General features: G+C 44.7%; 1 protein-coding gene across 2 annotated transcripts in view; it reads right to left on the bottom strand.

Annotated features, from left to right (window-relative positions):
* LOC146871529 (innate immunity activator protein-like) overlaps positions 1–16,465 on the bottom strand; it is a 375,144-nt gene extending 358,679 nt beyond the window's left edge. Inside the window, exons 1-2 of one of the 2 annotated variants that reach the window (XM_085651157.1) lie at positions 16,174–16,465; positions 15,470–15,565 (exon numbers count right to left, since the gene is read on the bottom strand). The gene's annotated coding sequence lies outside the window, so the exon portion shown is untranslated. The remainder of the gene's footprint in view (positions 1–15,469; positions 15,566–16,173) is intronic. The other variant, XM_085651149.1, reaches the window with a different exon arrangement.
* Positions 16,466–25,635: the final 9,170 nt, after the last annotated feature.

Consider the following 25,635-nt stretch of genomic DNA (forward strand, 5'->3'; position numbering starts at 1 on the left):
CCGAGTGAACCTTTGAAATTTATGTGTCTCAGATCTAGAGCATGGCACGCTTGTTCTCCCTTCATCTCAAAGTTTTCCAAGCACCACCTGTCATTTGCAGAGATGGGAACGATACCCAAGAGATAGACCCCATGATTTCTGAGCAGTCTGGGGCATACCATGCTGCTGCAGCAGAAAGCTTCAGTGCCCAGCTGATCCACCCCTTCAGTCTATTATGTGTCTGTCCACCAAACACACAGGGGGACAGGCACACATGGGTCTATGAAAGGTTTGCACCCATCAGTCCTCAAAATGGCATAATGGAATATTGCACCTCATAAGTGTCCATTCTGTAGTGTGGATGTCCTCCTGTAGCCAAACTTAGCCAAAGAGCATATTTGAGGCAGAGGCGCACAGTGACGGACTGCTCTGCACCACTGCCTGTGTTTTGACTGTTAGAGTAACTGTGTGACATGACATTATTGGCAAGCCATCACCAGAAGCCAATACTGCATGACAGGTTCTCAAGCAAGATCAGAGCTTGGGTCTTAGCTGGCCTTGCTTTCGAGATAGAACAAAAAGCCAGGGGTATTTTACTCAGAGGATCTGGACTGCTGCCTGCGGGATTAATGTTTAAAAAACGTTATCCTCACTAATAAATAGTGCCACTGGAATAATGCAATTCTGTGGCATCAGTCTTTTTTTGCATCATTATGGATTTGCATTTGCCACACACTGCAGATTTTAGCAGTAAAGTGTGTTTCCCGCTTGGACAGATTAAAGGTTACTGAAAATGCAGTGACACATATTGCTGCACAGTGGAAGGCCTTACGCAAAGGTTGACTGCCCATAATTAGTTGCTTATTCCTGTATTTGGGTGGTAAGCTAGTACTACTAATGTGAAACCTTAGCTCAGAGGCATAAAAATGATGAACTAATGAAGTAATCCTATCATAAAATATGCCACATTACACAGCATAGTATCCCTAATCTTGCCTCATAATTTAGTAAACCCTGCAGCACAATTTGGTGAGTCCCTGTCACATAATTCCAGTGACCATTTTAATAAGTGACATCCACCAGCAACCACAGAAACAAAGTACCACGCATAACCCTATTTGCCAATACCACTTTGCAGGTTCTTATTATGCTAGCCCCAACAGAGTGCTAGATGCGGTGCTATTGACAGAAAAGTCTGAACTACCTGGTGGACACGGAGCCACTGCAAAACCATTTAAAAAGAAAACAATTATCTCCTTCATTGCATTTAAATAGTGCTTCCTACTGCTCCTCACAGGTAATGCAATTGCACCCAATGCAATTTGTCATTTTCTGCCATGTTTTCTTAGAAACATTCAAAGGGTATCAGTCAAGTTGGGGAGGGGACAGAGATCACCTTTTAAGTGCACATGGTCTCTCTCATCTCAGTGCTAATAGGCAGTCATTAGCTCTCCTTTACAACAATAGTGAAGTCTCAAACACTTTGCCCTACACAGCGAGAGCCCCCACCATGAGGTCTGCAGTACACACCTTGGGATACTGTGAATCACCAGTAACCTCCAACACATCCTGAGAACACTTTTCGTATCTGAACCTGTCTTTTTTAAGAAATTAAATGTATTCAATGCCGCCGCTTTCCGAGCAGAGTCCTGAGCAGAGCTCTGCATGGCGGGGCTTTCACTAAAATGGCTCATCCTAGAGAAAGTAAGACCTAAATCAGGGCGATCTATCTTGGAAGTCCGCAAAGAAAGAGAAACATTTTGGATCTTTTTGTTGAATACAGTAAAGGAAGGTCTGAATGAAGAAATAGTGTGGAACATCACCTAAGCATTAGTTGTGCCATCAGATAGATTTTGTATATAGATCCTGGAGTATGCAGTATCCACATACTAGGTGAATTGGGTAGCTATGTTGTCTTTAAAGTTTGCCACCATATATAGCGGATAGGTATTGTGTGACTTAGTTTTTTCTCTCCCTCCACTTTATCTCCTTTTATCCGCATTTACGACTTAGGTAAATCGACCGACATGCTCTGCACTTAGCTAACTCTCTGGCACCATTTCCTCGCCGTATGGATGTTTGGAATTTTGAGGTTCCCCCTCTCTGTAAGCATAATGGCCTTCATAACTTTGTAACATCTTACCATTGTCATGGTTCCGGAATACTAAGGCCCCTCTACTGAATATAATGGCACGTAGTATCAAGTAATAACTCGTTGCAGCACCAATGATGTTCACATTTTCAAAATATCTTGCATTCAGCGCCTGGGTCCGTCCAAAGGTGATCCGGAAATGTTAGATGTAGGCCGTCGCACTACATTATGACCCTCATGGCCTCTTATTAAGTGAGTATTACTCCCCTTTTCTGAATATCACTTGGTACTATATTGTGGAACTAACATGGGGTTGGATGATTATTCAGGTATCTGACAGTATGTGCAGATTTTTGTGTCACATTGAGGCGACTACTGCTTTTCTCCATCTTGATCCCCTATCGAATACAAAATGGGCACTAGCTGGTTCCCATAAGCAGTTCCTATAAGTAGATTGGACGAGTCACTGATACAGAACGTAAGTATCAGAAATAAGGCACTTTTTTCTACTGGACAGTGCACTAAGCCAGACAGCCTTCGCAACAAAGGGACATAAGGACAGGGTTGATATCACTTTAAATTCATAAAACAGTATGGCACATTGGATTTTGTTCTTAGGATCACTGCTATTTACGGAATAGGAATGGGCGCATATGGTGAAAGCTGGAACATACAAACTTTCTTACTGCTTTTCACCATTACTTTTAGGCACACTAAAAGATGGTGCCCACGTTTCTTAGGTTTTGCAGAGGTATTCTCCCCACTTGAGTAGATGCTATTGCGTGATTGGAGCCCCCTGATGTGTCTTTAAGTCTTCTTACGTCGTGTGGGAAGCTCTACAAAGGTAGAACTTATTTTATCTTGCGAGAATGAAAGACGCCAGATACGCAACATAACTGGTATCGGTGCAGGAGGAATACAGGTGAGTAACAACAAATAGGCATTATATGTTAATGCATTAGTGTTATATCTTAACCATTGGGAAACCCTAGGGAATTTGAGTACTTCGCTTGGTAGCACTCTTGTGGGCAATGTAACTAAGTAGAGGAAGGGATTCCCCAGCGGAAGTGAGTTTACACAGTTTACTATATCATACTTGCAATTTTTGCTCGTAATGTTGCCAAAGAAACACACCAGCCTACAGAGTATTCTGACCGGCATGTCCTACATATTTTAGCTTGTTTTAGCGCATTATTGTTATATCTTGGCTCTTCTCAGTAGCGCTTACTATTACTTCTAGAGACCAACTAAGTATCAGGATTTGCTCTTTTCGCAAGTCGTAATTTGACCTCTTACTCATGGAACTGCTGGTTTTTAAGGATGGTCAGGAGCCATAAGGGACAAACATATAAGATTATGAGTATGCTGGCCCCTTATATGACTCGTACATAAAGGGTTGTTACACATTAAAACCCAAACTGTACTGATACACTGGATTAATGATATGTGAATTTTTATTTATTTAGGCTCGGTACATTGAGTAGCCAAGGATAGCAGCCTGAACAAACGATATCCCTGATATGATAACACAGATCGTTCTATCGGTAAGATTCGAGAGTTGGTCTGAAAAAACTATTAGAAGTACTATCCGATTTTCTTTGGATATCTTACTGTATCCCTTTTCATGTCAATCTTAATTTGTCCCCAACTAGCTCCTTTGGACAACTTTGGTATCCTTTGGACCAATAGTGAAAACTCTGTCATGAAGTGAACCTGCATCCCTGGCTGCATATATTGGATTTGGTTCTCTGAGAGTGAACCTGCCGTAAACTTACAGCTATAAACAAAGGGTCAGCTGTGGCCATTGTACCAAGCATACAGGTGACCAATCTGGGCGGGTTTGTGCCTTCTAATATCATCTTTTAGGATAGTCTAAGTTTCACAGTTGTTTCCCATGTAAATATGATCACTTGCACATAAGGGATTTAAGGTAGCTTACTTACTGCAAGGCTAAGTTATGACCTTATGCACAGAATTCACACTTTCTGGTGGCTTATCTATGGGGATGCACCACCTCTTTTTGGCTTTTCTCTCATGCATAGGGGACAAGTTAATAAGGTCTTTTTTTTTTATACCTTTCACCTTTTAAATTGTTGGTCTCTTCTATGTCGTATAAACCCTTTACACCTATATGAAGTAAAGAAATTAATTTTGAGTACATAATTTGGGCAGTCCATATGAGAAATTCTTATGTTTATTTACCTACAGATACCCCCACCCACTCATCTAAAATTAGTCAAATGGGTGGTCCTGATGAAGGTGGAAGATAATTGCTATTCCCACCGAAACGCGTGTTGACCTGAATGTTCGGAACTCCCAAAAGACAATACCTGTGCGAATCATCTTTGAATTGTTCTATTCCGATATTTTCATTGGTGTATGTTATGAGAGGTTGGGTAGTTCCAAGTGTGAGATACAAATGTGTAAGTATGTTGTGGCATGTGAGGTCAGAATGACTGCTATGTGGTTGATCTTATAGAGGGTGCACCATATGAATTTGAAGTTCTCACTGCCATTGGCCTCTTTTCATATGTTCTGTTTGTAGTTTTGTCTCAGTATGATAGATTGAAATTTGCAATGCATTTCAATGAAGAATATTTATGTATCAGCATGGACAAACATTATGTGTTTTTTCAACTTGTTTTGAGCTTTGTATAATCATCTATTTCTCCTTTTTATAACAATATGAAGTGAAACTTTCTCTCTCTTCTATTCATAAAATAAAGATTATAAATAAATAATAAAAAACAATAAAATGACTGTATCCATGTTCCTGTCTTAAAATTCACATGATGGACAGCCCTGAAGAGCTTTTTATAGCACCCCCCCCCCCCCCAAAAAAAACATTAGTATAGGTCAGCCAGGATACTTTTTCAGTGAATTTCGGTCTTTCACTGAAAGAAGTACCCTCAAAGATGCAGCTGTGACTGTGACCCATGAAGGGTGGGGTCCTGAAGCTCTTTTAGCTCAATGGACCTTACATGCCTGCCCAGGGACATTTTGAGGGGCTAACCTATACCTAGCCTGAGCATTAGGTAGTAATGGCAACTTACTTATAACCCTCTTTGCCCACACTAATACTAATACAATAACACTCAAAATCACGAGCAGCCAACTGTAGTTCAAACATACTGCATACAAATTCCCATGTACTTCTTGAGCCTATCATACTCACATAAGGCAAAAAAACACTAAAGGCCATGTCCATCACCCTGTACTGTACCCAGTTCACTGCCATAAACCACCCATTACCAACTGAACAGGCATGGAATAACTAAAATGATCTGCTACATACCACTGGCCAATGAAGGTCTCTAAATGAGTCCACCACTGCAGGTCCCAACCAGCTGCACACTACTATGATCACTCTTAACATCTCAAAATAGCAGTCATATATGGGATTATAGTAATAAAGTCCACAAAGTCCAACCCAGCAGATCTTCACACTATCTCTCCCTCCTACCTTTGTCTGCTATAGACCATTAATTTTAAACTGAAAATCTAAAAATAGACATCTCTGTGATCTAACCAGCGAAGTGGAGTAAAATGATAAACAAGACCATGATGAGACCTGCAGAGCTGTTCAAAGCTGCCAGATTACTGAAAACCATAAACTGTGCACCTATTTCTCACACTTCTTTATCCATCACACTGCTAAGCGCTGCGTCCCACAACACAACAACTGCACCTCCTTTGTCATCACGCATGACGTGGATACTCCTCCCACATGGGGGTAATGACTTGGCTCGCCTAGGTCGCAGACTGTTAGTCAAGGAACTGCTTAGCGAGGTGGGGTGGTTAGCAAGGAAGTGCCCCGAGGCTGTCATCGTCTGGTCCCACATGATCCCAAGGTTCCAATGGAGGGGGGGTGAATCAGTGCGGGCGTTGATTCGCGCGGTGAAGCGGGTCAACAATAAGTTTGATAAACTGTTCAAGACACCAAAATTAAAATCCAAAGGACATGGGTGTATTCGGGGCGATCAGTTTTTTCTGCAAGACGGGGTTCATCTATCACAAAAAGGGAACGGGGCATTTTTGGAAGACATCTTTGCATGGCTGGAGTCCACGGGTCTCAGGGCATGACCTCCGAGTGAGCTCAGGGGGAGGCCAGATAGTCGGGCAACTATGCAGGCCTGCGGCGGTAAGGTCATGATTGGTAAGCCCAGTATTCGGCCCTTAGGGGCCAGCATCGGGTAACTCCAGGGGCAATGACAGCCGGACTGTAGACTGTTGCGGTGCGGGGGCCAGGAGAGTCACTCTTTCCAGTAGGCCTGTGGCCACCCTCACACGCGCATGCGCATTAGGGCGCAAGTATGTAGAACTGCCGCCCTCGTTATGGAGTTTAAGGCTCCTCCAGTGGAGTAGTACCGTTTAACAAGCTCTGGGGCTGCCCGTCATTGACCTTGCCGTAGACTCTAGAGGGGACACGCAGAAAGTAAAGTATATACATTGTTAGTACGTTAGGAACTGATTTGTATTAGAACATGTTAAGGTTATCCAAGTGACATCATGTATCTATCAATGTACTTGGACTTTCTGCGTAAAGAAAAAATTGTTAATTAATAATTAATGTTTTGTTTGCAATAAATACGGCCAGGGGGTCACTCCCCTTAATCCAAACACTGTGTAGTTTGTAATAATTGCAATTTGGGAGGGAGGGAGCCCCCCCATCCAGCCAAGAGATACTTGGGGTTCATAGTAGAAAAGGGGGACTTAGGCGGTACCAGGCCATACCAGATGATGCATAGACGTCTGCTCTGTTCAAAGTAATAACAGTGCCAAGACCAGGCTCTCTGCGATGGCGCTTGGGACCAAGATGACGACAGACTAAAACCCTCTCCCTGGCCCGAACCCTACCTCGAGGAGCATTCTCTCCAATGCATGCTTGTAGATGCACTGATGCCACCCTGCCAGGTGTTCCAATGGTTTCCTCCAGAGCAGAAGTGCAAGCGCTTCCTTGAACTTGCTTGGAACAGCAGCGCCCACACCCACAGCATGAATAATGCGTCATTCGAGTTCAACAGTGTCAGATGGGGAGCAGGGTGTTGGCAGTAGTGAAAGAGGAGGGAGTGGTTGAAGTGGAGAGCAGCTTACTCATGGCACCACTTCAACACAGCACATTAGAGAGAAACGCCTCATGGCCAGTTGGCATGTTTGCAAAATGTGCAGTAAGCCCACAAACCCCCAACTAATTTATAATTAATAACTTGCTTTATCAGTGCTTGAAATGGTAAAATGGAAGTGCAGGTACTCTGCGCCAGAGTATCTGCTTGTTTCTGAGAACTGCCGGTACTCTCCAATTAAAAGTATTCTATTTCTCTTGAGTCTTTGTGATGCCTGGTGAATTTTAATATCCAAGTTCCAATTTACGTTAATGCAATGCGAATGTATACACGCAGAAGTAGTATGTCTGCGGTAAAAGGACAAATTTCTGCCGCAATGGCGTTTCCTATTCAAAGAAGTCAGAGACACACAAGTTATTTTGGGACAGAGTTTGTAAAAAATCTGGTTGTGATAAATGCACACGAGGTACGAGCAGCCTAAGCAAGCAAGGGAGAGTGTTATCTGCGTGAGAAGCAAGAGTCCTTATGTACAAAGTGATAGTGGCTCAGCAGAAAGACTGACCAAGGTCACCTTCAGGGGAACAATGACAGAGCCAATCAGTCACCACTGCTTCCCAGACTACAAAGGGCACATAGTATAAAACATGAAAGAAGAACAGTCCAAATACAGCCATCTAAAACAAACACGGTATAGAAATTCACATGTATGCTTATCCATCATTTTTTTTTTTTTAAACATTTTTTATTGCATTTCTTATTTACCGTTACATCATTACAATGTGCATAGCTTGTCACATTTTATACATCCAGTCTAGTATACATTAGTCCTTCGCAGCCCTCCTCCACAGTCTAGATATATACAACCTCTTAATGCGGCTGGTGCATTGTCTAACAGTGAACTAAAAGAAGGTGGACATTTATTACAAACATGTTACTACAAGATTGATACTAACTACCCAAAACTCCCCTCGTCCCTCCCTCCCCGATCTCACGCGTACCACTCCTTCTGGTCTTGTAAATGTAAACTACAGCCTATGCTTGTTGCCTGATCGTGTGCGTGTGCCTTGATACCTCCTGCATATATATTGGCTTTAGGGCTTAGTTATTTTTATATGTATGAGGTTGTAATTCCTATGGCTGGGTTTCAGCTGCCGCTATGGACTTCAGAGCTTCCAATAAAGCATCCCATTCTAATGCTATTGGTACTTTCCGCAACCCTTTAAGCTCTTCCCTGTGTAGTGTTGCGCTCTCTGCAGTGCCCCTTCGTATTAGTTCCGAGTGCCATGCCAATACTTCAGGAGGTCTCCGTGATTTCCACCTCATTGTAATGTTACGTATGGCTAATATAAGAGCAAGATCCATAAGTCGGTATTGTACTTCGTGTTTATGCACTTGTGTATGCAATCCTAGAATGCACTCCTCCACCGTGTTCTTCACCTCCCGCTCCGTCGCTTCCTCTATTCTATGCCTTATAGTGTCCCAGTACCTACGTATTCTTGGACAGGTCCACAACATGTGTATTAGGTCGGCGCCTTCTAATGAACATCTCGGACATTGGTGTTGTGTCTGGGGGAACATTCTGTCCAACCTATGCGGGATAAGGTATGCCCTGTGCAGCACCATAGTCTGTATAAACTTACATTTTGTGTTGCGCGATACCTTCCTCGGGTGTTCTAATACCCTTGCCCATTCCTTGTCTGGGATGGGCCTGTCTCCTTCCCACGCCGCCTTCAGGGTGTCCAGAGGGGCCGCGGTATGCGTGCTGATGCCGGTGTATAACCATCTGATAAGATGCCGACCCCTTCCCATATAATGCACCGTTTTAACCAGTTCATTCGTGGGGGGTTCCTGCCTGTTCGGGGCCCAGTGCCTTTTAACGTATTGTGTCAGTGCAGCGTGTATGATATACAACTGTTCCGGGGCCCCAGTTTCGTTAACAAATGTGTCATGATCCAATAATGTCCCATCTCCGAACAAATCCGATGTCGTGGCGATCCCCGCGTTCAGCCACGGTTTTAATCTGCGCTTCGTAAGCTTACCACTCAACAAGGGGGATCCCCAGTAAGGGAATATTCCCTGAGTATGCCCTGGATGGTTGTGTATATTGCAGCGCCGCCCTCCAGCAGCGAAGCGCCGTGTCTAACAACGGGGGGGGCTCCTTAGGGGACCACCTTCTGGCAGCAGCAATGCATGTAATTTACCATTATCAATGTCTGCCTCTGTGTACCCTATTTCCTGCAAGTTGCGGCCCGCCGTCCAGTAAGACAGCCACTGCAATTGACAGGCATAGTAATATGCTCGCAAGTCTGGGATTCCCAGTCCCCCCATTCGTGTACCCACTTGTAGCTTTTTAAGGCTGATACGGCGCCTGCCGTTGCCCCAAATTAGTTCAATGAGCATCGTGTTCAATACTGTGAACGTGGTGTGTGGTACCATTAATGGTAGGTTAGTAAAATAGTATAAAAGTCTCGGTAGTACCACCATTTTTGTAAGGGCCACTCTTCCCATCACTGACAGTGGCAGTGCTGTCCAGAACCCTATGCTGGATCGCAGGGCGCGGATTGCTTTGTGTAGGTTACCGTCTATCATATCCGCATGTGCCCTGTATATTTGTATACCTAGGTATTTAAAGGTGTCCGGGGCTACTTCTATACGCATGTCTCCAAACTCCACAGTATCAATCCCTGCGTGTTCTACGAAAAAGAAGGCGTGAGACTTTCTTATATTAATGGCTAATCCTGAAACCTTGGCAAAGCGACTGAACGTGTTGTGTACTGCGGTTCGAGGCATTCTTAGGTCATGCAAGTATAAGAGAATGTCGTCTGCTTATGCTGAAAAAAGGTGTTGCATGTGTCCCAGTATTATGCCACGTGACAGGAATTCTTTCCTCAGCGTTATGGCCAGTGGCTCCAGAACTAATATAAATATTAGAGGTGACAGAGGGCAGCCCTGCCTAGTCCCTTTATGTATCGTGTATTCGCTAGAGATGTGATTTCCCATGCGGGCTCTGGCCGCAGGGTTTTTATATAGCAAACGCAGTCACGCAATATAACCCTCCGGTATACCAAATTTCCCCAGAGCTTGGAACATGTATTCCCAGTTTATGGAGTCGAAAGCTTGTTTTAGGTCCAGCGAGAGGCAGCCCGCCTGAGGGTATTGGCCTGGGGCTTCCGACATCAAATGGTGCAATTTTCTAATGTTCAAGGACGTGCTACGTGAAGGTAAAAACCCTGTTTGATCTATGTGTATGAGCTTAGGCAAGGAGGGCAGCAATCTAGTAGCCAGTACCTTGCTTAATATTTTATATTCCGAGTTTAGTAGGGACAGCGGCCGGTAGTTTGCCATATCCGCAGGGTCCCTTCCCATCTTCGGAAGTGATATAACCAATGCTTGCGCTGTTGTGGACGGTAGGGCCCCCTCCTTCCACACAGTTTTGTACAACGTTTCCAATTGAGGGACTATGAGATCCGCATATGGGCTGTAAAATTCTATTGGGAGCCCGTCCATTCCAGGGGTTTTATTTCGCAGGAGGGTCTTTATAGCTGCCCGAATCTCAGCTTGCATAATGGGCCCGGTGAGGCCCTTCTGTGCCTCCTCTGTGAGCCTTGGGTACGTCAGAGCCCTAGGTCCTGGTCTGTGGTGCTATACAATGTGGCATAATAATGGCGGAAGGCTGTATTAATGTCTGCTTGCGTATATACCTTTCCTCCACCTAGTGTCTCTATCTCGTGTATAACCGTTGTAGGGGGAGCGTCCCGTATCAGCTTGGCAAGCAGTGCTCCAGACCTATCCGCTTCTGCATGGGCTCTCCTCGTGTATGCCTGGTAGACAATGACCCATAGTGTCTCTAGTGTTTCTGCGTGCTTAATCCTTGCTTCCTGCAGTGGGCCCTTACAGTCGACACGCGTAACTGCGTCCTGCTCTAGCGTACCCATGTCGTCCTCTATCTCTTTTAGTTTCTTATGTATTTCCTGCCGGACCCTCACTGTCGTACTGATTGCCTTCCCCCTTATCACTGATTTAAAAGCATCCCATTCTATCAATTTGCTTGACGCCGTGTTGCTGTTGATTGCAAAGTAGTGTTCTATGGTCCCAGAAAGGTCGCTGCGGAGCACTTGGTCCTCCAGCATCTGCGGCCATAGTCTCCATGTGGGGACGGGTGTAGGTACCCTCCCCCATGCCATAGTTATCTCAAGTGGATTATGATCTGAGAAAGTTTTTGGTAAGTATGTGGCGTTGAGCGTCTGCATTGCTATTCTGGTGGAGCAGTACATCCTGTCAATTCTTGTGTGCAGGTTGTGCACTGCGGAATAAAAGGAGTATTCTCTGTGCGTGGGGTGTCTCATTCTCCATACATCGCACAGTTCCCATCCCTTTGCCCACCTGCTCAGTGCTTCGGCTTGCCTAAACACGCCCGCCCCATGTAGCGGCGGGTGTGACCTATCCAGTGTTACATCTGTCACCGCATTGCAATCCCCTCCCAGTATCCAGGGGTGCGGTTCCCAACCCACCAGCGCTCCACTCACCACTTCCCAATATTTGTCTTGTTCCGTATTCGGAGCATATACTGTGCCGAGCACAATAAGCTGACCGTCTAACATGCCTTTCACAAATATGTACCTCCCGAGCGTATCCACTCTTTGCTCCGTTGCCTGGAATGGTACTCCATGCCTCACCCATATTGTGGCACCCCTGGCGTAACTGGAGTAGGAGGTAGAGAAGATTTGTCCCCTCCATTTTTTGCGCAACTTTACCGCTTCACTGTCCGTCATGTGGGATTCTTGGAGATACACTATCTGTGCTTTGCGGCGTTAAAGCTGTGCGTGTATCCTATGTCTTTTCTGTACTGTCCCCATGCCCCGTATGTTCCATGTTATTATGGTGTATTTACCTTGCGACGTCATTTCTATATGTTTGTGTCTGCTGGAGGAACAATACATCTGCCGGATGCAATAGCCCATTCAATGTACCCGGTACCGGGAGACCGTCCCCTCCCCCCAACAACCCAATACTCGGTCTGGTCATCCAACTATAACGGACCATACAACTGAACTGAAACAAAAAAGAAACCTCATTGGTCATGTATAGCGCCTTTGCCATTTGGGGGACGTTGCCTGCGCTCCACATGTGGCGTACTCTCGTGCAGTAATTTTATAAAGCTTACTACGGAGCCTGTGCGGTTCAAATGTAGGATAGTGTGAGTCGACCCGCCAGCTTCACGGGCACGTTACAGAGGATCGCTCTGCATTTACAAATAACAAGAAAAAATATACTTGCGGATACAATCAGCCATATAAGTCTTTGAGGACTTGCGGGGTCGCAGAGGGGAACAGCGCGACACTGCTCTCAGAGTCCGATTCGTGCGTGGCCTCTTCCTCCGAGGAGGGCCGAGTCGTCACCTCCAGACTGTTCGTGAGGGCGGCCGCCGCCACCAGCGCCCCAGCCTTGGTCTGCTCCATCTGTTGCTTCATGATGTACTGCTTCGCAGGTGCTCTGTCCGTTCTCTGCCGTCTTTTCCCAGATGAGCTCACCCTGCTGTTCTCGCTCTTTGCCGATGCCTGTGAGCCAGTCGGTGCAGTACTCTTCAATTCCATCACTTCCAAGCAGTCTTCTACATCGCTTGGGCTCTCAAAAAAGTAGGATTTTTGTTCATGTATGATCTTTAGCCGCGCTGGGAAAAGCAGTGCATACTTCAGGCCCAGTTCTCTCAGCTGTTTCTTGACTGCCAAGAAGGAAGAGCACTGCCTCTGCACCAGCATCGTGTAGTCCGGGTATAGTGAGATCTTCGTATTTTCAAAAGTTATCGGGGTCAATTCGCTGGCTTTCTGCAGCAAGAGGTCCCTGTCTCGGAAATTCAACAATTTTACGATTAACGGTGGAGGTGGAGCACCCGGTTTTGGGCACCCCATGGGTATCCTGTGCGCACGCTCTATGCAGTATTGCGTAGACAGTCCTTCTTTGGCGACATGGTCCCGGAACCATTGTTCCATATATATTGACGTGTCGCTCCCTTCACTTTTTTCCTGCAGGCCAATGACTCGTATGTTGTTCCTTCGGGCTCTGCCCTCCACGTCCTCCACACGATCCAACAGGGCAGTTACTTGTTCATGCAACCGTGTAACCTTGGTGTCGCTCTGAGCCTGCCGTGGAACGACATCCTCCAGCGTCGCTGTGTTCGTCTTCACCTTATCCGCCAACTTAGTGTGGTTCGCTCGGAGCAACCCAAGGCCAGCTGACAATGTCCCAATTTGTAGCTCTAGTGCCTTCCTGGAGTCACGCACTTCTTGCAGAATGAGATCCAGCTTATCCACTGGGCTGGACGTCGCTGACAATGCCGCGCACTCCGGTCCAGATTTGCCTACAGTGGGGTCCGCCGTATCTGGGAAGCAATCTTGTCCGCCCTGGTCATGCTGTCGTACTCCCTTGAGCCCCATCCTGCAGGCCAGTACAGCGGTAAGTGACGTGGATGATCGCTTCCCGTTTTGTGGCGCGCGTCTACAGGTAACCCTATCTGACTAGTCTGCCACTGTTTTCCCACTATCGCATGAGTACGGTGTCCCCTCCTCCGAGCTGTGCCCTAGTGCAGTCAATGGCGGTGGTTGACGCCGTCTTCTCCACAGCGGCCCGCTCAGAGCCCCGGCGTAGCAGCTGCACCCTGCCTACACCGCGGTCGCCGTTAAGGGAGTAGACACTCAAAGCATGCGGTGGGCCTCACGTCTTGCAGCCTCATCCAATCTGTGCCACATCGCCCTCTCGCTGTCCACTCACTTCGCCTTGGTTACGGTGCTTGCATTTAACGGACAGAGTTCTCTCCAGGCGTTTCTGTGTGCTTCCCACCACTCCGCCACAGGCTTCTCACGATCTCCCCCTTCCTTCTATCGCCTCCTGTGCCGCCATTTTCAAATTACCACCCAACACTTTTCAGCTACACCGCTGATCCCACAGGCTGCTTCCGTCAGGCCTGCGCTTCACAGACTCACCCGGCCGGCACAGCGTCCCACCTCTTCCCTTCCTAGCAGGGAACCACTGCGTTTCACCTCAGGCCTGTGAGGCGGTAGGCCGCGCCCAGCCTCGGTCTCAATTAATTACTGGCCCCGCCTGGCATGCGCCGTGCAATTCGCCTGTCTCGGCGGCGGCCGCCGCCGCTCCCCCTGGTCTCCCTTCGCTTATTCAGCCACTTCTGGCTGCACGACCGCACACCAGGTTTCCCGTAGCGTAGCGGCTTTGTCTTGTGGTGGCCGTCACCACGATGCAGCTCTCCGGCTGCGGCTGCCTTTACCTCCGCCCGGCCTTCAGAGACCCATCCGCCGTCGTTCCCGGCTTTTCAGGAGGCGTTGGTCGCACCGGGTCCCCCCCGTCTACTACCGCGACCTTTCCCGGTCTCACGGGAGGTTGCCCTGCGTCCACTGGCGGGTTTCCTGCAGGATATCTGCGGCACTTGGTCTGGAGCTCAGTTACGATGCGGCCGCCATGCTTAGCTGTCGGCCACGCCCCGGTCCATCATTTGTTATCAGCTAAGATTTGGCATGGCAAGTTTAGCTCAGATTGGTTTGGTGAGAGGAAATGATAAGGGGGCTTTAAAAAAAAGCATTGGCATAGCCAATAGGTCTCGCCTTTGGGACCTTGTAAGTATTTAGCCATGCAGCACATTATTCTGGGTGCTACAACATCTACTAATACTTTATGTGACACTGGTGAATGGGGGGGGGGGGCAGAGCCACCATTCAAGCCAGGCGGGACTTTTACAGGCTACAAGAGACTTTTAAGAAGCTGCGAGGGTCAGGTGCTACACTATAGAAAGGCGGATGGAACATGCAGTGTACTTGTAATAGTAACAGATGTAATGTTGAAACGAGGGGCATTTACCACCAACCTGCAGTAATGGATAAGCAAAACTAACTCTGTAATGCAAAAGAGTCATACTGACCTTGGACAGTATAATCTAGTCTGCTAACATAAAAAGTACTTACTAAAGTTAGAAAAAAACGGTCTGAATGTCGTCTTGGGATTGGTATCTAAACGTGGTGCTCCTCAGGTAACCAACACTCAAGAGTTTAAAAACAAAGTAAAGTGCATGTCAAGAACCTTAATTCTCAAAATACAGTGTAAGTTGTACAAAATATTGAAACTACCTACAACTTTTTTATAGCAAGATATCTCCCCCCCCCCCCCCCTAAAACAGGAAGAAAAGAAAACCAGCTAGTCTACAGAAGTGGAAGTTCAGCTGGTGAGTACATTCATCTGTATGTTACACGTAAAAAGCACACATGCAGTGCCATTGTGGAAGGTATGAGAGTCATGTCAAAAGAGTGCATAACGGACATAAGCATGTTACCAGAAAATAGCTGTGTCCATAGATATCACTTGGCGTGGGAAATCAAACTGGCGCCCAGTTAGTCTTCTGAGCAAGAGTCCATGATAAGCTCCAGTGCTGCAAAGAGTAGGCAAACGAAGTTCCGTTAAAAGTATAGCAATGATGATAGTTAAGTTGTGTCAAAGATGTGACAACCCCATAATATAGGTTTTAAGACCTGTAAACCTGTCTATATTCAATCCACTTGCCATCATTAAGTGGATGGAAGAACCATGTGTCTACATCCTCAAATCAAATTATTTATGGAAATACTGCAGTATGTCTCCTCTCATGCAGTATATAAATATATGTTAAGTCTGCTGGTATACCTCGGATATCTTACAGCTCCTCCTGCAGTGCAAAAAGCCAGCCTGAAATCCAATGTTGGGTGTATATTTGAATGCAACAAAATAACTGGTATAAGCATGTAATACCCGTGCTATAAGTCTTCATCTTGCACCCATAATTAAATCGGAACCAGGTCCTGGAAAACATCTTGTGCTACCTGGATTTATATACGAAGATGTGGAATATGTTCCAAAAGCACACGAAGAATAAAAATATGCCCCAACAGACACCACGCATATGTGCAACATGGGCTGGTTATGTTTACGAGTCCTTACAAAAGATAGCTATAGTTATGAGTCCTAAAAACCATACAACGTGGCATAGAGCCCATCACTTACCCGTCTAGCCTCGAGAACGCCCAAAACGCACGTGAGGCAGCCCGATTCCGCACCCCAGTCAAATTAACGCGGAAGCATCACGTCCTGCAAGTTTATGCAGGTGAGCGGTCACGAGTGAATAACTCCGTGTATGCCGGTGACGGCAAGATCAGCAAGGTTAGAGCCATCATGGAGTGTCAAAACATACAATGCCCCATCCATAATGGTTGGAAAACATCAGATTTTCTGCTTGTCGATTAGCTGGCAGCTGGCAGGAAGCCCGTGCATCAGTGGAAGACTGGCAGCTAGAAGTCAGCATGTTGCTCTGCTGCCCTCCAGTGGTCGCTGCACGGTAAATCAAAGAATGTAAAATAAACACAAAACAGGCTGCTAATTAAACAGGCGCGGCCGCAAAGGAATATCATGAATGCAGCTGGCTCTGCTGCTCGCTCCCTAGGCCAGGGGAGAGAGAAGGCGGGACATGCACCCACCTTTGGCCAATTGCGTGCTGTCTTTCTTAGAAAGACGCACGCAAAGGCCAATAGCGTGTGATGGGAAAAAAAGCGCACATGCGTGTGGTCTGAGTTGAAAGTCCTTTACTAGAAGCCTCGCAGAGCAGCGCATGCGCGCTTGCTCAGGGGAGACTTAAAACGGCGGATCACAGTGGGATGACTAATTGGAATGCAGAAATGAGAGCGGGAGCAATGCTGCACTGGAATGAATTAACTCAGTCTGACACTAAGGACTGCCAAAATGTTAATCTAAAATTGTAACAGTTGTATAGTCAAAGCGCAACAACCCCCAAGTTAATGCAGCAACCCCCGAGGTAGTGCAAGTTAGTGCAAATACAAGTTCTTATTAAGTCCCCCCAAAATTAGCCCCCCCTCATAAAATTCAGTGCAATGAGAACAGAATAACAGGTAAAAACATTTAAAAACGATTAAAGAGCAGATTTTTAGCAGAACTAACCTCTGCTTGTCCTCGGCATTGAAGGCATTTATAGGAAGTGAGGAAAGTGAATCTGAAAACTGGAGCGCACCTTGGAAAACAAATGGGGCTCACAGTAAGATCACTAATTGGAATGTAGAAGTGAGAGCGACAGCAGCGCTGCACTAGAAAGGATTAAAGTATACTGACACTAAGGACTGCCAAAATGTTAATGTATCAGGCGTATAGTCAAAGCACAACAAACTCCAAGTTAATGCAACAACCCCCAAATTAGTGCAAATATAAGTCCCCCAAATTCAGCCCCCCACGTAAAATTCAGTGCAATCAGAGCAGAATAATAGGTAAATGTTTTTTTAAATGAATAAAAAGGAGATTTTTACCAAATTAACCACTGAGCATCCTCTCCATTTAAGGTATTTATAGGAAATAAAGAGAGCGATTCTTTAAAAACTGGAGCACACCAAGGAAAAAAAATGGGGCTCAGAGTGGAAATGTTAATTAAAAACCGGTAGTGAGAGCGGGAGCAACGTGCAGCTGGATAAGATTAAAGCAGTCTGACACTAAGGACTGCCAAAACATTAATCTAAAATTGTATCAGGCATATAGTGAAATCGCAACAACTCCCAAGTTAATGCAACAACCCCCAAGTTGTGCAAGTTAGTGCAAATACAAGTTCAAATAAAGTCACCCAAAGTCACCCCCACGTAAAATTCAGTGCAAACAGAACAGAATAACCGGTAAAAATGTTTACAAATGGTTAGGAAGCAGATGTTTAGCAAAACTAACTACAGCGCCTCCACAGAATTGAAGGCCTTTATAGGAAGTGAAAAGAGCGATTCCGAAGCACTGGAGTGCCCCATGAACAACCAGCGCGCGCCTCGTGCTGAAAGTGGGAGAGGTGGGGGGAGTGCGAGAGCACACAAAGCGTTTCCCTTGCGGGAGCGAGCCACGGGCACCATGTGTTTGTAAGTTAATTACAAACATATGGTATCAAGCTCGCTCCCGCAAGGCAATCGCCACACGTGCACACGTTGCCATAGAAGGCAATGGAACGCGTGCAAGTTTTTGGCTGAAAAGCCGCAGCCATTCCAAAAGGTCTTTTTGCCCTAGTAGCGCATGCGCGCTGCATAGGCGACACCTAAAGAATAGTTTTCTATTCAAGCTCTGGTAGGTAATTTTGCTCAGGACTAAAGCAATAACTGCTGTGCGGATTTACACCAAACTTTGCATGAAAGTAGAACTTCTCTTAGGAAGCATGCTTTTTAGCTCTCCCTAACAGCGCAGCTGTCAACAGACACATTGCTACCGATTCTTTAAAATATACAAACTGTGTGCTTTGGCTTCACCCAGATCAGTATTCCTCTCTCATATCATGCCATTGGGTTGGTTGTTGGATCATTCTGCCTCTACGGATTCCATGCGTTTGAATGAACGGAGGACTGTTTCGCACCCCAAAAGTACACAGAATCATCACACATTGAATTCTTAATATCATAGATGCATCGAACACAGAATGCAACAGTTTTTTGTTTTTGATGTTTTAATAATTTTTGTCAGGACTCAAATAGAAGTTAGACTAATTGTCTTTGCCAATGCTTGTTACAGCCTGATATCAATCCATTATTTAGCATTTGCGACATATGCATATGAAAAATATGTTAAGCGGGCTTTGAAGGGTTACGATTATGGAGACCTTCACTAATGAAAAAGGTGTTTTCTGATTATTCTACACCATTAGCAGCACGTGACACATGAATATGCACAAAGTAAAAACATTCAGCATGTTTAGCTCATTCTTGCTATTTTCAATCAGTCCGGAGGGCACAGTGGGGGTTAAAAAACTTGCTGATGACTGTCACCCTCTGATGAATTCACACAAAATGTAGCAGATGATCAGCATGTTTGGTTTTCTGTTAGTAAGTCGAAATTCATACAAATCCATCAGGGGAGATCCATTTGCCGTTCACTTTGGCATTATTTAATGATTACGCACGAAATTAGATTGGCTGCTGGCAAGTCAAGCCACGTCAGGTCTCAGATTATAGGATGTAGATCAGGCAAGGGGTAAGAAGTTGAAAGGGGGTCAAAAGTTTTAATTTGTTAATAACTTTGGCCTCTTTGATGGATCTGCATGAAATTTGGCAGACACTTATTTTGCTTAACTTACTCGTAGCGTGTTGAGTTTTGTACAAATCTGTAAATGGGTGAGGGAAAAGGTAAAAGCTAAAACAACATTTATTTGTTAATAACTTTTGTGCCTTTTAAAAAATGCATATGAAATTCTGCAAACATTTAGATGCTCAGTTTTCTATGCCTCTTACAAGTTTGTGCAGGCCATAGGATTGCAATGTTATAGGGCGCAAGAACTGTTGAACTTGGCAATAACTGTGGCACTGTTTGGTAAATCTGCATAAAATGTGACAAGCGCTTAGAAAGGAAAGCCTGCTGCAGGGGGGTCTCATGTTTCATGCAGCTCAAGAAAAGGGGAAGAGGCTCAAGAAAAGGGGAAGAGGCAATGTTAAAGGTAGGGTTCTATAACCTTTGAATTGCTAAACATTTGGCACCATTTGATAGATCTGGACATATGTTTAGCTATCATGGAAACAACTAGTGGGTGATGGTCACATGGAGGTTTGAATGACGGTCCTAGCTGGAAGCTAAGCTCTGAGGGAAATCTCTGGTGCGCGGGCCCAAAGGGCTGGTGTAGCGGGGGTTGGCTACTTAGCCTGGCAGAAAGAAAAAATGTAGCCAAATAATAGGAGATGGGGACTCTTGTGTAACAAACAAAACAACAACCACCATGAATTAAGCAAGAATTGACAAAGGTAACAGGATGGACTACAGTTCAGTGAAAAAGTTGATCTGAAGCTTCACTAATATACTCAGGCATGGTACAGTATGAGCAGCAGTACAGATGCCTTTCACACGGAAATCGCTATAGGTACTGTGTTCACAGCAGCAAGGTAAGTTACACGTAATCTAGAACAGGTAGACCACAAATGGCAGCAGTGCAAACGTCCTTCACATGTGGAACCTGCACAGCAGAGAAGCAGCAATGCATATTTCCCTCATAGTCCTGGGAGAGAATAAAAAGTTTAATTTAAACCAAGTTAAAAAATAAGATATTTTTGGTTTATCTCCAAGTATAATCAGTCTAGGTAAACTGAAGGTTCCAGTCTGTGTAAAAATAATTTTAATATAAACATTAATGTACATGTTTAATGTAAATTGCGATTCTCCTATTAACATGACCAGAGAATCTGGATTTCATTAAAGACACGGAGGTTAACATTATGCATATCACTTTTAATGCGTCTCCAAGCAGCCGCATACATCATAAAACAAGTGTTCCAAATAGAACGTTAATAACAACAAAAGGCATGAGACCACAACATCCAGCCTCTTTTAAATCGCGAAAACTGGATAAGTACGTTTAAAATCCTTTGAACTTTAAGGAGTGAAGAGATGCAACCATCTTGATAAAACATCAGGGAAGGCAGGAAACTGAGGATGAGGAAGGGGAAGAAGTCGAAGTCCGAGACTTGAAGTCATGAGAGATTGTCTGCAAAAAATAGATATTGATAAAATAAAGGATAAAATATGGGAGCAATCAAAGAGATTAAGACAAGCACAAAAGCGAAAAAGCATAAAACTGATATCAAGTCAATCAATGTATATAATATCTCAATTCATAAATCATAGATAAATTGTACTGAAGAGTAAGAAATTTAGTGGGAAAGAGGAGGGAGGGATAATGTTAGCCTCCGTGTCTTTAATGAAATCCAGATTCTCTGGTCATGTTAATAGGAGAATCGCAATTTCATTACAAGACCGGAGGCTACCATTATGCATATTGGTAGCTTTGTAAGACTACGTCGGACATATGAGGAATTGGTTTGCAATAATGCTGAGCAAATGTTCTAGCATTCGACCAGTCAGCAGCTTTAAGGATATCGTCCAACTTACCTCCAGACCAGAAAGACTTACAGGCCATTGCACCTCTGATAGAGTGAGCTTTAAAAATATTAACATCAATACCTGCTAGGTTCATAACAATTTTAATCCACCTAGAAATAGAACTAGAAGAGATAGCTTTGTGAGGTTTAACAAAGGAGATGAGTAACTGCGTCACACCAGAAGGACGAAGAGAATTCATTCTAGAATCGTATTCTTTCATACAATCAACTACGCAGAGTTTAGGACAGGAATCAAAACGAGGATAAAAGATGGAATCAGACATAGTCTTGGTCCTTTTAAAGAGATCAAAGGTGACTCCGACCATGTTGTAAGATCTATTCGATATTTCAAGAGCTTTAACATCAGAGACTCTACGACAGGAAATTAAGCAGGGTAAGGTAGCGAGTTTGATAGAAAGGTTTTTATTGTTTAGAAGGATATTAATAGGCCAATTTGTGAAAAGGTCAAGAATTAAATTAACATCCCAGAGGGACTGACATCTAGGTCTGGGTGGTCTCCTGAGTCTGATGCTTTTGAGGACTCTGCAAATAATAGCATTTTTGCCAATTGTCTTACCATTAACGAGGGAATGACCAGCGGAGATGGCAGATCTATAACAGTTGATCGATCTATAACTAAGGCCTCGTTCGAATTGTTCTACCAGAAAATTGATTATGTCAACGATAGGTGCTTCAACGGAATCCAGATTCCTTTCCAAGCACCAACGAACCCATGATTTCCAAATGATGTTATACCGGTAGTGTGTGCCGGGAGCCCAAGACTGTCCGAGGAGAGTTGAAGCTGTTGACGAAAGTCTTGAGAGATCATTGGATCTCCTGACACTTTCCAGGCAAGAAGGTTCAGTTTCCCTGATTGAACCATAGGGTGAAGATGACCGTCTATGTCTGTAAGAAGATCCGCTAGGGAGGGAATTAGGAATGGGAGGTCGTAACTCATTTCCAAGGCAGTTGGAAACCAAGCCTGAGAAGGCCAAAAGGGAGTGATAAGGACGATCGAGCATCGATGATGTCTGACTTTCTGAAGGACCCTCTGAATCATTGAGAAGGGGGGAAAAGCGTAACGGTTGCTGCCTTGCCAAGGTTGGAGGAAGGCATTCATTGCCAGAGCACCCGGGTCTGGCATCCAGCTGTAGTAATTCTCGATTTGGAATGTTAGCCTGCTGGCAAAAAGGTCTATTTCCAGGGGACCCCATAGAATGTTGAGGGAATTGAATACAGAGACGTTGAGTTTCCAGTCGCTGTAGTCTAAGAGGACTCTTGAGTTCCAATCTACGCATACATTTGTTTTTCCTGGGAGATATTCGGCTCTTAGAGATATTTTGTGTTCCAAACAGAACATCCAAAGTTTCTTGGCTAGGTTCGAGAGGTCTGTGGATTTTGTTCCGCCTAGGCGATTTATGTAGGCAACTGCGGAGATATTGTCCATCTTTAGAATGATGGATCTGCCCTGAATGGATTGTTTGAAGCTCATCAGGGCATAGAGCCCTGCTGTCAATTCTAAGAAATGTATATGATGTGAGGATTCTTCCAGAGACCAGAGTCCGCCAGTGTTCTGGCCTTGGAAGCAAGCACTCCAGCCATGAAGGCTGGCATCTGATTCTAAAACAAATTCTGGAGCTGATCCAAAAATTGCTTTGCCATTCCATGCCTCCAGGTTGTCTAACCACCAATTCAGTTCTAGTCTTGCTTCTTGATCTAGTGAGATCAGGTCCCCGTACCAGAGGCCCGATTGAAGGGCTCTGGCTTCTACTCTCTGAAGGGCACGATAGTTTAAGGGGCCTGGAAAGATGGCTTGTATGGAAGAGGAGAGGAGGCCTAGTAACCTGGCTAGTTCCCTTAAGGGGAATTTTTGAAGTTTTATAATATGTCTTATTTCTTTCTTTATTTTTGATATTTTCTTTGGTGGGAGCAGAAGGAGGCATTTTATAGTATCTACGGTAAAACCCAAGAATTCCATTTTTCTGGAAGGAGAAAGGATTGACTTTTCTTTGTTTATGATGAAACCCAGGTTTTCTAATAAGTCCATCACGGTTTTCAGGTCTTGAAGGATTTGAGAGTGATCTTGAGAGAGGATGAGGATATCGTCTAGATATAATATCATACGAATACCTTTTCCTCTTAGGGATGAGGCGATTGATCTCATTACCTTGGTGAAACACCAAGGGGCTGAGGAGAGGCTGAAGGGAAGGGCTTTGAATTGGAAGAGATGGTTTTTCCATAAGAATTGAAGGAAGGGTTGGTGAACTTTGGCCAATGGGGATGGTAAAGTAAGCGTCCTTCAGATCTAATTTTAGGAGCCAGTCTCCCTCTAGGAGTAAGTCTCTGAGGAGGTGAATTCCCTCCATTTTGCAGTGTCTGAAAACGAGGAATTTGTTGAGATCCCTTAGATTTATGACGGGTCTCCAACCTTTCTCTTTTTTTTTGACAAGAAAGAGGGTGCTTATAAATTTTAACGTCTCTAGAGGGACTTCTACTATAGCGCCCTTCTGAAGCATGGTGGAGATTTCCTCCTCTATTATCTTTTCCTGATCTAAGGTAAGAATCATTTCTCTTGGGAAAGAAGATTGGTAAGGAGTTTGGGCAAAATCTATCATAAACCCTCTGACAGTATTTAAGACCCATGGGTCTTGGGTTATTAGTTTCCAATTGTTGAAGAAAAGTTTGAGTCTCCCTCCTACTTTGGGTAAAAGGGGGGGAGGAGGTGGGGTAGGGAGTGCACTCAATTTGAGTGTTGTTGTCGATGGAAGCACTCCGGGACCTGAAGTTTCTTGAACGAAATCCTCTTCCTCTTTGTGGAAAGAATTGGGGAGTGTTCGAGGGAAAGAATCTCCTTCCGCCATATCCTCTTCCTCTGGGATAGGGCCTCCGGTTGAAGCGGCCGGAAGACTGGCCCCGTCTACCGGCCCTCCCGAAAAGGTTACTTGAGTTAAAGACTCTTTTCATGTTTTGGTGGGCTTTATCTAAGGCAGTAAAGGTCGAGACATATTTTCCTAAAGTTTTGATTAAGTCTTCGCCAAAGAGCAAGCCCTTGGGGTTGATGGAAGGTTCTTTGTCGGCTAAGTCGCTTAATTTGGGGCTATTGTTTGTGAGGACTACTCTTCTCCTCTCTGAGTTGAGGCTGGCATTGGCATTGCCTAAGAGAACAAGAGCTCTCTGGCTAAGTCCTCTAATAATTTCAGTGTTTAGCGGGGTTCCATTAATGTGGCTATCTTCAGTGATGTCGATAATTCTTGCGAGGGGGCCTAGGATATCTAGGACTCTATCTTGACATCCTTTAAGGGATCTCTCCATACCTTTTCTCGGGTCTCTTCCTAGCTTGAAGGGGTATTTGATGAGTTCTGGGTCAAGGTTTGGAGTTTGACAGGTTTTATCTCCAATGAAAGGTCTGGAGCATTCAGCTCTCAAAAGGTTTCTAGAATCTCTGTCTAGAGGGTTTCTTAGCCATTTATTGATACATTTGCTCACGTGGTCCTGCGGGATCCATTCTGAACTCCTTGGATGGTTAATATTAAGGGGAGAGAACATTTCTTGCCCTAAAGGGTCTAGAATGTTATCTTTAGAAGAGCGAGAGAGATCCTCATCGAGAGAGTTAAATTCAAGATCGTCTTCGTCGAGATCTAAAATATATTCATCGGGGGAATTAGAGGCGTCGTCATTATCAAAATCATCATCATTTTCATCGAGGTCGTCATTCTGAGCACTACGATATTTTGTGCCGCAGGGGACACCCAGATATTTTGTGCCGCTGAGGACACCTTTATGCGTTGTGCCGCTAAGGACACCTTTATGTGTTGTGCCGCTAGGGACACCCAAGGTATTTGAGGTGCGGTGACCTCCCATGTAAGATGAGGTACTAGGACCTTCAGTGCTCTTGGGGATAAAATCTAAGTTCTTGCTTTTTTTAAGTCTCTTTCCCCTTGTATGAGAGAGATCTTCTTTAAGTGTATGTTGATCTAGAGTAATATCGTCCTCTTCACATAGGAGGGATCTTTTAGGAGTCATCACTTTGGAAAGAGTTTCCAACATACACGATCTCATTTCCTCGTGGATGATGTTTTTAAAAGCTTATTATTTATGTTAGGGGTAGCTGAGCTAGCTTCTGCTTCGTCTGAATCAAAGTCGGACATGTTAAGGGAGTAAAATTAAAGGTAATAAAATGTTCTCCTTTTTTTTTTTTTAATAATATGAGGTTTAAATAAAATGTTCTCTCTCTCTTTTTTTAAAAATATTTTTTATATTACAAGGTAAAGGTTTGGAGGTATAATGAATATTTCTTACTAGATTAGGTTTAAAAAATAATATTTAACTCGATATGGCTCTTAAAAATTAATATTTTGCTGGATATAACTATTTTTTTTGGTCATGAGGAGCGTTTCTCAACTGTCAGCTGGTGCTAGCCTCCGGGGATCGAAAATGCGCTCGAGCGCGATCACCGGAGGCTGTTGTAGCGGTGGTTGCTAGGATACGGGTAGTGCGTAGGAGTTGTTTATGTTGCAAAAAGATATCGAGGAATGATCCCTGGCAACGCCGCGACGTTAGCAGTACGTTGCCAAGGTTC

The sequence above is a fragment of the Triturus cristatus genome, chromosome 1_1 (assembly GCF_964204655.1).
Source record: "Triturus cristatus chromosome 1_1, aTriCri1.1, whole genome shotgun sequence".
Taxonomy (NCBI): Eukaryota; Metazoa; Chordata; class Amphibia; order Caudata; family Salamandridae; genus Triturus; species Triturus cristatus.